This window comes from Cervus canadensis, chromosome 27, assembly GCF_019320065.1.
Source record: "Cervus canadensis isolate Bull #8, Minnesota chromosome 27, ASM1932006v1, whole genome shotgun sequence".
Classification (NCBI taxonomy): Eukaryota; Metazoa; Chordata; class Mammalia; order Artiodactyla; family Cervidae; genus Cervus; species Cervus canadensis.
In genome coordinates, this window is record NC_057412.1 from 5179636 (window position 1) to 5192899 (window position 13264).

A 13264-nucleotide genomic window follows, 5' to 3' on the forward strand; every position below is an offset into this window, starting at 1 on the left:
TAAATAACTTGCCTATGGTTCATGGTTCTCTCTTGCAGAATCTGGATTCACACCCAGAGCTTTTAAGGTCTCCCATTAATTCACCTCAGGTCCTGGATTAAAGTTCTTTTTTGCAAATTGGACTCAAACTACTCCTGTAGTTTTTTGTTTTTTTTTTAATGTGTTGACTTTAATGTGAATTCAAAACTTTCTAATTATTAAGCTAAATCATTACTGAAACTAAGTGAAGAAGTAAGAAATCAGGAGAACTGCTTGTGTGCAATATGAACTTGACCTATAGAGAAAAATACATGTTTGAAGGAAAGATCACCACCAATTTATTCATTTTATCCAATTCCCTTTTGTTATATAATTGAATTCACTATTATGCTTTTCCAGATTTTAAGATAATATTTCAATGTCAGATTCATTCCATGTCAATTTCACTTTCAGGCATGCCTTACTGTCAGGATCAATAGTTCTTTGTAATTTAAACTTGGAATTCATTATGCCTGTTGGTACCACCTGCCACCAGACTAACTAAACTTGGTTTTGACGGACACACTTCCCACTTTCTGAAGTCATTAATAACACTTTGGAAATATCTGCACACTTCCCACAAATCACTGAGACAAAGGCATGAAAAAGAATTTTAAATTATCAGGTTAAATCCTGTGTGTGTGCGTGTGTGTGCACATTCATGTGTCTATATAAAAGAAAGAAGGGTTGTACAATCTGATTGTTTTAAGTCCATTTCTGAGTTACTATGAAGGCAATTTAATTTTAAAAGAAAGTTAAATAAGTGAAATGTTTTACCTCTTGCCTCAGTTTTCAAAACCCACAGACTCAGAGGCTGCGAGAGAGGCAAATGTTCCTTGATGATAACCTATGAAGAACTGATGCTTTTGAATTGTGGTCTGAAGAAGACTCTTGGATTGCAAGGAGGTTAAACCACTCAATTCCAAGGAAATTGGAAATCAACCCTGAATATTCATTGGAAGGACTGATGCTGAAGCTGAAGCTCCAATACCTTGGCCACCTTATGCAAAGAGCTGACTCATTGGAAAAGACCCTGGTGCTGAGAAAGGTTGAGGGCAGGAGGAGAAGGGGACAGCAGAGGATGAGATGGTTGGATGGCATCACCGATTCGATGGACATGAGTTTGAGCAAATTCCAGGAGACAGTGAAGGACAGGCAAGCCTGTCATGCTACAGTCCATAGGGTCGCAAAGAGTCGGACATGACTCAGTGAGTGGACAACAACCACAGAAATCAGGGGACTTTTGGGTGGGAGTTTCTCAGACTTGCTGAGCCCACTCTACTTTCCAGTTTGTCTCCAGATCTAGAGTGTTGCCTTGGAAGCAGCACCAAGTCACCAATAGTAACCCAGGTAATTAACCTTTGGTCGATTCTTCTATTCATTCATCCACAAACTACCTGTGCCTGCACTAGTCACTTCAGTAGTATCTGACTTTTTTCGACCCTGTAGACTGTAGTCAACCAAGCTACTTTGCCCATAGGGTTCTCCAGGCAAGAATACTGAAGTGGGTTGCCATGCCCTCCTCCAGGGGATCTTTCAATCCAGAGAGCAAACCCACATCTCTTATGTTTACGCATTGGCAGATGGGTTCTTTACTGCTACTGATACCTTGGAAGCTCACAAAGTACCTACTGTATTAGAATAAGATAATGAATGCAGTGTATTTTATGACTTCTGAAGATCTTGTAAAATATTACCAAAATTTGTGACAATAACAGCCACCACTTCATGAGCACTTGGTGCAGGTCAGATACAATGTAGAACTACTATGTATATAATTCATTCATTCCAAATATATTTTTTGAATGCCTACTATGTGCCAAACACTTTTCTAGGTGCTGGAGATAAAACAGTGAACCAGACAGACCAAAATTTCCATTCTCAAAAAATGTTCTTTCCTGTTTGGTATAAAACATAAGTTAGCATATTAGATTGTAATGAATGCTAAGGAGGAAAAAATAAAGCAGAGAAGGAAGATATGAAATCTTGTAGTGTGAAAATGAAATTTTGCATAAGGGATCCAGGGAAGATCTCGCTGAAGGAATTGAACTTTTAATTGCATTTCAAATGTCAGAACTACATCAAAGGTGATAATGTAAAAGGAGAACATTTTACTCAACATTCTCCTCCCTGGTACAGTTTCCTTGGAGTGAATCTCCTTGCAGCCTTTGCCGGGATGCATGCATGTATTCCGCAGTAGGCTAGGCAGCAGTTTCCTCTATTCTGTGTGTGACAGAGGATGGCTTTTGTGACAATGTTTGATAAGCTGAGGGAGATAACCGTGCAGGTGGTTGGGAAAGGGCATCCCAGGACAGTGAGGAGGTAGGTGTGGCTGGAGCAGAGGGAATGAGATGAGATGGGAATACTACATCGAGCGTGATGAAAAAGCCAGTGGAGGGTTACAAATCTTCATGATGTGTTACCCTTTGAATTTTTTAAAAGCAATGTTATTGGAGGATAGGTGCTTTAAAACGTGTTAGTTCCTGCTGTGCAGCAAAGTGAATCAGGTGCCTGTATCCATGTGTCCCCTCTTTTTGGGATCTTCTCCCCATCCTGGTCACCACAGAGCACCGAGAGTCCCCTGTGCTTACACCAGGTTCTCACTCGTGAAAGTCGCTCAGTCGTGTCTGACACTTTGTGACCCCCTGGACCATACAGTCCATGGAATTCTCCAGGCCAGAATACTGGAGTGAGTAGCCTTTCCTTTCTCCAGGGATCTTCCCAACCCAGGGATCCAACCCAGGTCTCCTGCATTGCAGGCAGATTCTTTACCAGCTGAATGACCAGGTTCTCATCAGTTATCTATTTTATACATAGCTGTATATATATGTTAATCCCAATTTCTCAATTCATGCCACCCTTGTTTTCCCCCTTGGTGTCCCTACATTTGTTCTCTGTCTCTGTGTCTCTGTCTCTGCTTTGCAAATAGGCTCATCTGTTACAATGAATCTTACATGTGATAAAAACTGAGGCTGAGCTAAGGCAAGTTGCTTCTGCCAAATCACTCAGTTAAGTGACAAAGTTCAGATTTCAAGCCTTATTTTATTCCACAATCCACAGTATTAATTGTGACACTCTCTTGCATGTAATAAAGGAAGATGAACACAAATGCTTGAGTATCCATTGGTACAAGTGCTAAAGTCAGAGTTAAATGAAATGCTGCGTGTATGTTCACTGCATCTGGAAGGGTGTGGCAAGAATTCTTTTGCAGGGGCTGCTGTTCAACCTGGACCCTCATAGATGAGTATCATTTCCAGAAACAAAGATGGGTTTATGAATGTTCCAGACAAATGGTCAAGAATAATATCCTCTTTGACTTTATAACCACTAAAAAGTCAATATACATAAATTGTGTTAACATTCTAATAGCTGGTAGCTGACATTCTAGTTAGTAGTTGGTTGGTTTGGCTTTTTTAAAAAGCATTTCACAGGGGAAGGTGCAGCGGGTTCTGACTTAAAAGACACCAAGATAGCTCCATCCACCTGCCTCCCAGAGATCCCTTTATTCGATCCACAGGATCCTTAAATTTGATCCATGAGTGTAAATTCTTTATCTTCTGCTGCTAACCTACTCCTGGCTATTCACTCAGTGAATATTACCATCGTCCACTGAGTTAACTGAATTCTAAATCTAAAGGTCATTCTAGACAAGTTCTTGCTTCCAATTAAATCTCTAAGACTTGTCAATGTTCTTACTTAAATGTTTCTTGAATCTACCCCCTTTCTGTGTCTCCTGCCACTGACAATATTAGATTCTTATCAAGTCACATGAATTAAGGGGAAAAGAGCCTCAGATGAATTTCTGTGCTGTCCCCTCCTTTTATTTATTCATTCATCTATATTTATGAAATACCTACTTCTTCCAGGCATTGTGAGAGATACTGGGAATTTAAAGACAGGTGACTGCCCTCAAGGAAGTTACCACCTGGTAGGAGAAATGAAAGCAGTCAAGTCAACAGGTAATGGTACTGCAGTATCCATATAGTTAGAAGTGGGACCAGAGGGCATCCAGTAATATTTGACAAGAAGAACTTTTTTGCTTAAAATCATCTCATTGTACTTCAATGCCTTCAAGAAAAAGTGCACACAATTTAGTGCTCTTAACAAGGCCTTTTTTCATCAAGCTATTGTGTAACATTTTAGCCTCACCTCCCCCTATTCCTCATATTCAATCTACCACCAACCATACAAAACTACCACTTGGATTTTCTCTAAGCTTAAGCACATGCTTTCTACCTAGCTGACCCTCTCTCTGCTCCCAAGGCGCTCAATACATACAAACTCTTCCTTCCTGCCACTCCAAGATCTACTGAGAACTATCTGTTATCTGTTCAGTTTCAATTCAGATGACTCACCTGCAGCCACTTGCTCCTGAGCTCTAAGAAAGAAAGTCCTCCTTGGTGGCGCTTTTCACACTGGCTTATTGTTGTAGTTACTTTATGTCACCTCCCTAGCCTCTAGAGCTCCTAGACAGAAGAAACTGGGTCAGTCATTCCCCTCTATGCTTCATCAGATGCACTGCCCCAAACACCGTGGGTATTAGCCAAAGACGATGAGAATGAGGACAAAACAATCGTAGCTATAGCTGACATGTATCCAGTGTTATTGGCTGGAGGTGAAGTCTGGTAATGTGTGTGTGTGTGTGTGTGTGTGTGTGTATACAGTTGTTGTTCAGTCTCAAGTCATGTCTGACTGTTTGCAACCCCATGGACTCCAGCATGCCAGGCTTCTCTTAACCATCTCCTGGAGTTTGTTCAAATTCATGTCCATTGAGTCGGTGATGCCAGCCAACCATCACATCCTCTGCCATCCCCTTCTACTCCTGCCTTCAATCTTTCCCAGCATCAAAGTCTTTTCCACTGATTCAGCCCTTCACATAAGGTGGCCAAAGTGTTGGAGCTTCAGTTTCAGCATAAGTCCTCCCAAGGAATATTGAGGGTTGATTTCTTTTAGGATTGACTGGTTTGATCTCTTTGCTGTTCAAGTGACTTTCAAGAGTCTTCTCCAGCACCACAGTTTGAAAACATCAATTAGTTAGAGCTTAGCCTTGTTTAAGGCTAGGCATCATTCCTTCCAATGAATATTCAGGGTTGATTGCCTTTAAGATTTACAGGTTTGTAAATATATATTTATTTATCTTTTATATACATCTATACATATACACACATACATCTTTTCTCATCTGTGTGTGTGCTCCATTGCTTCAGTTGTGTCCTACTCTCTGCAACCCTATAGACTATAGACCACCAGGCTCTTCTGTCCATGGGATTCTCCAGGCAAGAATACTGCAGTGGGTTGCCATACCCTCCTCCAGGGGATCTTCCCAACCCGGGGATCGAACCTGTGTCTCTTATGTCTCCTGCATTGACAAGTACATTCTTTACCACTGGTGTCACCTGGGAAGCCCATCTTTTCTCATTTAATATTGAATAAAATAGCAGGCTTCCCTGGTGGCTCAGACAGTAAAGAATCTGCCTGCAATGCACGAGACCTAGGTTCGATCCCTCGGTTGGGAAGATCCCCTGGAGGAGGGCATGGCAACCCACTCTGGTATTCTTGCCTGGAGAATCCCATGGACAGAGGAGCCTCATGGGACACAGTCCATGCGGCTGCAAAGTCAGCTCTGACTGTGCAAGTGCACACAAATATTGATAGGCATATTCCGTTTAACAGAGGACGGACCTGGGGAGACTAGGTGGCTGATCTGAGTTCTCACTGTGTGTGAGTGGTTAAGCTGAGGGTTAAATCCAAGGAGTCTAGTTCCAGAGCATGTGCCATCAACCATCACTCTATAGTTCCTTGAAAAGTAATGTTTTATACTGATTATAATGATCATTGCACTATATTTATCTTTATCTTATAGACAAAGGAACAGAGAAAGTCAAATGACTTTTCCAAAGTGACTCAGAAAATAAATGGAAAGCTCAAATCTAAGATGAATTTGACTCTAGAGCTTGTGCTAAATGAATAAACAAATAAAATCACTTCATCTCTCCAAGTCTCAATTTCCCTTTTTTGAAATAAAAAAGGAACAGTCAGACAAGATAAGCTTCCCATTTCCATACACAGCTAACAAACATATTGTTTTAGCTTTAGTTTTCAAATCACCCCGGACTCTTTTTTGTTTGATTTGGAGGTACTTCAGTGACAACACAAAATATTTTGTTTCAGCTCATGTGCAAATTTGATATTCTAAGAGAACACTAAAAACACTATGTTTTAAGGGAAAAGACAAAATGAGGTGCTTCATCACTCATAAGAGCTTTTTGAAGGGTGTAGAGGAGCCTAGAGACATAGCTGAAACACATGGATTCTGTCTCGATAGCATCTCTGTCTTGGCTCAATCGAGTGCCATCAGCAACTGATCCAGACAGGGTCCTACTGTGCCAGCCTTCCAGGCAGCCAGACCTCCCAGGCTTGCCAATCCATTCTTCACCCCGCAGCAGTACTCACCCACCACTGTCGTTTTAAGCACATCAGTCACTCTCCCAATTCTGCTTTGTACCAGCTCCAAGCTCCTAATTGTAGGTTTCAAATCTCTCTACCAATTATTCTTCCCTCCATATAAATAGAAACATCCCTTCCCCTGCCTGCTTGTGACACTGCCATAGTAAACATACCTGTTCCAAGAATGTATGTTCCCTCCTTTCCTTACCTCCTGGTTTCTCCAAATTCTTGCTTCTGCTTTCAAAAAAGTCACTTCATTAAAAGTCACTTCCTCTGGCTAGCTTTTCCAAACTGATACCCTCTGACTTTGGTATTTCAGGCCTTTCTAGTATCTGTTGAGATGTTACTAATAGAGGGAATACATCTGAAACAGTTTCTCACACTGTCTAATGGAAACTATGTAAATAGGAGTCTGAGGGAATCCCTCTGAGTCTCAACTCTACCTATTATTATACTTTAGCTTCAGTCTTACTCATCTATAAAAGGGAAATGTTAATAAAAGTGCCACTCCTTTATGCGATTTGAACAAATTTTATTTATTATTGTTGCTATTGTAGTTCAGTCACTCAGTCCTGTCTGACTCTTGGTGACCCCATGGACTGCAGCACGACATAGCCTCCCTGTCCATCACCAACTCCCAGACTTTACTCAGACTCATGTCCGTTGAGTCAATGATGCCATCCAACCATTTCATCCTCTGTCATCCCCTACTTCTCCTGCCCCCCAATCCCTCCCAGCATCAGGGTCTTTTCTAATGAGTCAACTCTTTGCATCAGGTGGCCAAAGTACTGGAGTTTCAGCTTCAGCATCAGTCCTTCCAATGAACACCCAGGACTGATCTCCTTCAGGATGGACTGGCTGGATCTCCTTGCAGTCCAAGGGACTCTCAAGAGTCTTCTCCAACACCACAGTTCAAAAGCATCAGTTCTTTGGCACTCAGCTTTCTTTATAGTCCAACTCTCACATCAATGCATGACTACTGGAAAAGCCATAGTTTTAACTAGACAGACCTTTGTTGGCAAAGTAATGTCTCTGCTTTTTAATGTGCTATCTAGGTTGGTCGTAACTTTTCTTCCAAGGAGCAATCGTCTTTTAATTTCATGGCTGCAGTCACCATCTGCAGTGATTTTGAAGCCCAGAAAAATAAAGTCTGTCATTATTTCCACTGTTTCCCCATCTATTTCCCATGAAGTGATGGGAACAGATGCCATGATCTTAGTTTTCTGAATGTTGAGCTTTAAACCAACTTTTTCACTCTCCTCTTTGACTCTTGTCAAGAAGCTCTTTAGTTCTTCCTCACTTTCTGTCATAAGTGTGGTATCATCTGCATATCTGAGGTTATTGCTATTTCTCCTGGCAATCTTGATTCCAGCTTGTGCTTCTTCCAGCTCAGCAGTTCTCATGATGTACTCTGCATATAAGTTAAATAAGCAGGGTGACAGTATACAGCCTTGACATACTCCTTTCCCAAAACCAGTCTGTTGTTCCATTCCAGTTTTAACTGTTGCTTCTTGACCTACATACAGGTTTCTCAGGAGGTAGGTAACATGATCAGATATTCTCATCTCTTTAAGAATTTTCAACAGTTTGTTGTGATCCATACAGTCAAAGGCTTTGGTGTAATCAATGAAGCAGAAGTGGATGTTTTTTTCTGGAATTTTCTTGCTTTTTCTGTGATCCAATGGATGTTGGCAATTTGATCTCTGGCTCCTCTACCTTTTCTAAATCCAGCTTGAACATCTGGAAGTTCTTGGTTCAGATATTGTTGAAGCCTTACTTGGAGAATTTTGAGCATACACTTACTAGCATGTGAAATGATCGCAGTGGTGTGGTAGTTTGAACATTCTTTGGCATTGTCTTTCTTTGGCATTGCCTTTCTTTGGAACTGGAATGAAAACTGACCTTTTCCAGTCCTGTGGCCACTGCTGAATTTTCCAAATCTGCTGGCATATTGAGTGCAGCACTTTAACAGCATCATCTTTAGGATTTGAAATAGCTCAGGTGGAATTCCATCACTCCCACTAGCTTTGTTCATTGTGATACTTCCTAAGGTCCACTTGACTTTCCATTCCAGGGGATCTGGCTCTACGTGAGTGATCACACCAGTGTGGTCATGAAGATCTTATTTCTATAGTTCTTTTGTGTATTCTTAATAATATGATTGTTAGGTGAATGATCACACCATTGTACTTATCTGGGTCATTAAGATCTTTTTTGTATAATTCTGTGTATTCTTGCCACCTCTTCTAATATTTTCTGCTTCTGCTAGGTCCAGCCATTTCTTTCCTTTATTTTGCCCATCTTTGCATGAAATGTTCCCTTGGTATCTCTAATTTTCTTGAGGAGATCTCTTGTCTTTCCCATTATATTATTTTTATCTATTTCTTTGCATTGTTCACTTAGGAAGGCTTTCTTATCTCTCTTGCTATTCTTTGAAACTCTACCCTCAGATGGGTATATCTTTCCTTTTCTCCTTTGCCTTTTGCTTCTCTTCTTTTCTCAGCTATTTGTAAAGCCTCCTCAGGCAACCATTTTGCCTTTTTGCATTTCTTTTTCTTGGGGATGGTTTTGACCACTTCCTCTTGTACAATGTTACAAACCTCCATCCAGAGTTCTTCAGGCACTCTTAAATCTATTTGTGACTTCCACTGTATAATTGTAAGGGATTTGATTTAGGTCATACCTGAATTTCCTACTGGTTTTCCCTACATTCTTCAATTTAAGTCTGAATTTGGCAATAAGGAGTTCATGATTTGAGCCACAGTCAGCTCCCAGTCTTGTTTTTGTTGACTGTATAGAGATTCTCCATCTTCAGCTGCAAAGAATGCAATCAATCTGATTTTGGTATTGACCATCTTATGATATCCATGTGTAGAGTTGTCTCTTGTGTTGTTGGAAGAGAGTGTTTGCTATGAGCAGTACATTCTCTTTTATTTATTAAGCATGTGTATAGTGAGTCCCTGGCCTTCCCTGGTGGTTCAGTAGTAAAAAATATCTGCGTGCAGTTCAGTAGCCACAGGAGAACAGGGTTTGATCCCTGGGTTGGGAAGATCCCCTGAAGGAGGGTATGGCAGCCCATCCCAGTATTCTAGCCTCGAGAATCCGATGGACAGAAGAGCCTGGCAGGCTACAGTCCATCGGGTCGCAGAGTGGGACATGACTGTAGGACTTGGCATGCATGCATGCATAGTGAGAACCTCCACATGCTGACACTACTCTGGTAATAAGGTATTTATTCGGGAATTGATGATGCAGTCTCCTTCTGTGTGTGCGCACGCTCACTCCCTCAGTTTTATGCCACTCTTTGCGACCCTGTAGAGTACAGTCAGCCAGGCTCCTCTGTTCATGGCATTTTCCAGACAAGAATACTGGGAAATTCCTATTTCAGAGGGTCTTCCTGACCCAGGTGTAGAACCCACATCTCTTGCATCTCCTGCATTTGCAGGCAGATTCTTTATCACTACAGAATCATACATATATTTGTGTATTTTCCCCATTTCTACATTTAACTATAGATGTCTCAATATTAATCCCAGTTTTCAACACTTAGTTCAATAACTTTTTCTAACAGTAGATGAATGATCATCAAATAAAAAAATAATTCATTTATTTATTTTCCATTTCAAAAGAAATTGTGAAACGTTTCTTTCCCGATGTCTAACCTCCCACACACACTCACCCATCTGAAGCGTGAAGATCAAACAGGTGTTCCAGTGTTTGGACAAGCTCAATGCTTGAAAATTATGCCAAAATCTACAGTTTTATAATAAGAACAGATGGTCACAGATGAGCATCGCTTCAGCTATTGATAATGTTGAAAGCAAATCTTTATCCCAGAAAGGAGAGAGGGTGGAATTTTTAAGCATAACCATTCTCTAGATGTAGAAGGCATTGTGAAGATCACACAGGCTATCACCATGATTACAATAGAATGAAATCAAAATTTTAAAGGATATTGATAAAGTGCTTGGCTGGCTTCCTACACAGAGTGTAGACCCATTCCCTTTTCCATGTTTGACTCACAAATTGAAATTATTTTACATACATTTGTATAAGACTCTTAATGATACTGAATGATTAGATTCATACTAGAGACATTCCATTTTTATGAGTGATTTAAGTGCTTGGCATTTGCTTTTTCTTCACAAACGTGATGATAGAAGAGAATGATGGAAGTATCATTTTTATCAAAATGATCTAAAATGATTAGTTTCATCCTGACAGAACTTATTAATTATTACACAGTCCAGTGAGGCATGAACTTTTAGTTAATTTTAGAATTAAATGTCAAATGAAATGATATATCAGAAATTTGTGTGGAGAAGTTTAAGATATTCAGGTCACCAGATACTAATGAATAGCTTCTCAATACAGATAATGCATGTTACAGATGATGGTGGTGTGTGAGCTATAGCTTGGGAGAAAATAGTAGACCAACTAGTTTCATTTGTATTATTTTTTCTGAGCCTTGATTATATAAATGTGCTGTCTTTATCTCCAACGTTTTCATGACAGTTTATATGGCAAAGGCATCTTATAGTTTTATGTGTTTATAAGTAATTATGAGTGTTTTATGTGTATGAATGTGGGGGGGGGGCGGCGGGGGGCAGTGTGACCTTTATATTGTGTGCCTGCCACTTAGAATCTTGGTTGCAGATTGCTAGAGAACCTGACAACTAAAACCAGTTTGGAAAAACTAAGGTTACTTTCTGCTAGGATACTAATATCTTAATTCTGAAGCATTTCAGAAACATCTCACTTTGTACTTCAAATATACTGGTATCACACAATACGTATTATTATATTTTCGGATGAAATGCAGATCTACAGCTGTTCTCACACAGACATCAGGATGTGTGGGCCTGGTTTCCACTGGTTGGGGCAGTAATTATTGGCCGGGGCCTTGATTCCTTCAGACTGAGCACTGATGAAGAGAATGCGCAATAAGCTCTAGGCAGAAAACCCCAAGACTTGAAATCTCAGCAGAAAGTAAAACTCAAAAGTTTTAAAGGAGGTTTATGAGAAAAATCCTTTAGGAAGTGAGTCAAAGAATGATTTACTTTACATGTTGATTTCCTGTATTAGGTAGTTTCCAAATGCACTAAGAAGGTTATCATTTTTATAGAAGAAGTCTACTTTCTAATTTGGGGAAACTAATTTATAATCAATAGAGAGCATACTACCCATAGGACACTGAGGAAAACCAAAATATTTTGTGATTTCTTCAGTCTAATCAGAGAGATAAGGAATACATTAAAATACGTGTGATATTAGAAATTAAAATATAATTTAGACAAGAGGTATAATATGACTAATTATCAAAAGGAAAATATTGAATTTAAACAAGGACAGAATTACTCTGGCCCAAGAGGTCCAGGTAAAATAGGACTTGTGGTGTTGTTAAAGAAAAAAAAAAAACTCTAAAAAGGACATAGTTATTTAAAATACATAGTGTTATTTTCTATAGCTATGACTTACATGTATTATGTACTTAACATTGATCTCTTTTTTTTCCCTTTATTTGGTGATAATTGTGTGTAAGTGCATTGAGAAATTGCTTAAACCAGGTCCTCAAAATATAAATTAGTCTTTAAGTCACCTCTATTTGTTTTTGATGAAAAAAACTAATTTAAATTGGGGAAACGGTAACAGCACAAGCCATGGAAAATTAGAGAAGACCTGTAAAATCAGGTATGATTCTCCTTATTTAGTAATAATTTAGATCATGCATGTTACATAATTTTGTTGATTGAATACAAGGTATATAGAGCATAATGTCATCTGATAGCCCACTGGGAAATATCTATTATATAGCAGGGCACTTGCTGGACTAGGGGAAAAGGAAACAGAGGAGGAGGAGAAGGGGAAACAAGAAAAAAAGGAAAAGCGAAAGTTTCAGAAATCAGGACATTTCTATGGAAGAAGGAAGATTTTGCTTATGATTTTGTATTTATCCCAATTCAGAGTAGAACTAAACACTCACACTTAATTTAGATATTAAGATTCTCTCTACAATTTAAGAGATTAAGTGTAACTATCTCTTCTACCCTTTTTAAGTTGAAAATGCATATAAGCTATATAACAGATCATTTCCAGCAGGCTATCAGATGACATTATGCTCTATAAATCTTGTATTCATTCAACAAAATTATGTAACATACATAATCTAGGTTATTACTAAATTACTAGTTATTACTAATAGGAATCATACCCTATTTTAGGCGCCTTCTCTAATTTTCCATGGCTTGTGCTGTTACCTTTTCCGCAATTTAAATTAGCTTGTCTCATCAAAGAACAAATAGAAGTGACTTAAAACATTTCAAAGAAAAAAATCACTCTCCTTGTATCATAACATTTCCACTTTTTATGATCTTATCCATGCATATTTATTCAGTTTAGCCATTATCTAAAGTTTATTTTGTGTTGTGTGGTCCAAAAGTTCTAATATATTTTTAAAGAGTCAGTCTACTTTTGATTCAAGTAAGATTTTAGAAGTCAAGTTACCACATGCTAAGAGATCCATGCACAGATTTTTGTCCTTGAGAAGTCAATTTGCTCAGAGCTATTTTGAGAAGCAGAAACTTTAGCTGATTTTGGACACTTGTGAGACCTCAGGATAGAGTTACAAAAATTATGATGGGTTCATTTAAGTCACCGTGTGTAAAAAGGGAAGCCTCTATGATGGAAGATGAGATAACCACCTGTTCTTCAAAGGATGTTGGAAAAGATGCTCTTTTCACCTAAAACAGCACCACCGTGGTGAGCAGATGGTAGTTGTCTTTGGTGAGTACACATCTCG

The 13264-nt window shown here is 39.3% G+C and overlaps 1 protein-coding gene across 8 annotated transcripts in view; it reads left to right on the forward strand.

The window, feature by feature from the left end:
* Positions 1 to 13264, forward strand: part of GRIK1 (glutamate ionotropic receptor kainate type subunit 1) — a 438990-nt gene that overhangs the window by 41276 nt on the left and 384450 nt on the right. The window lies entirely within an intron of this gene.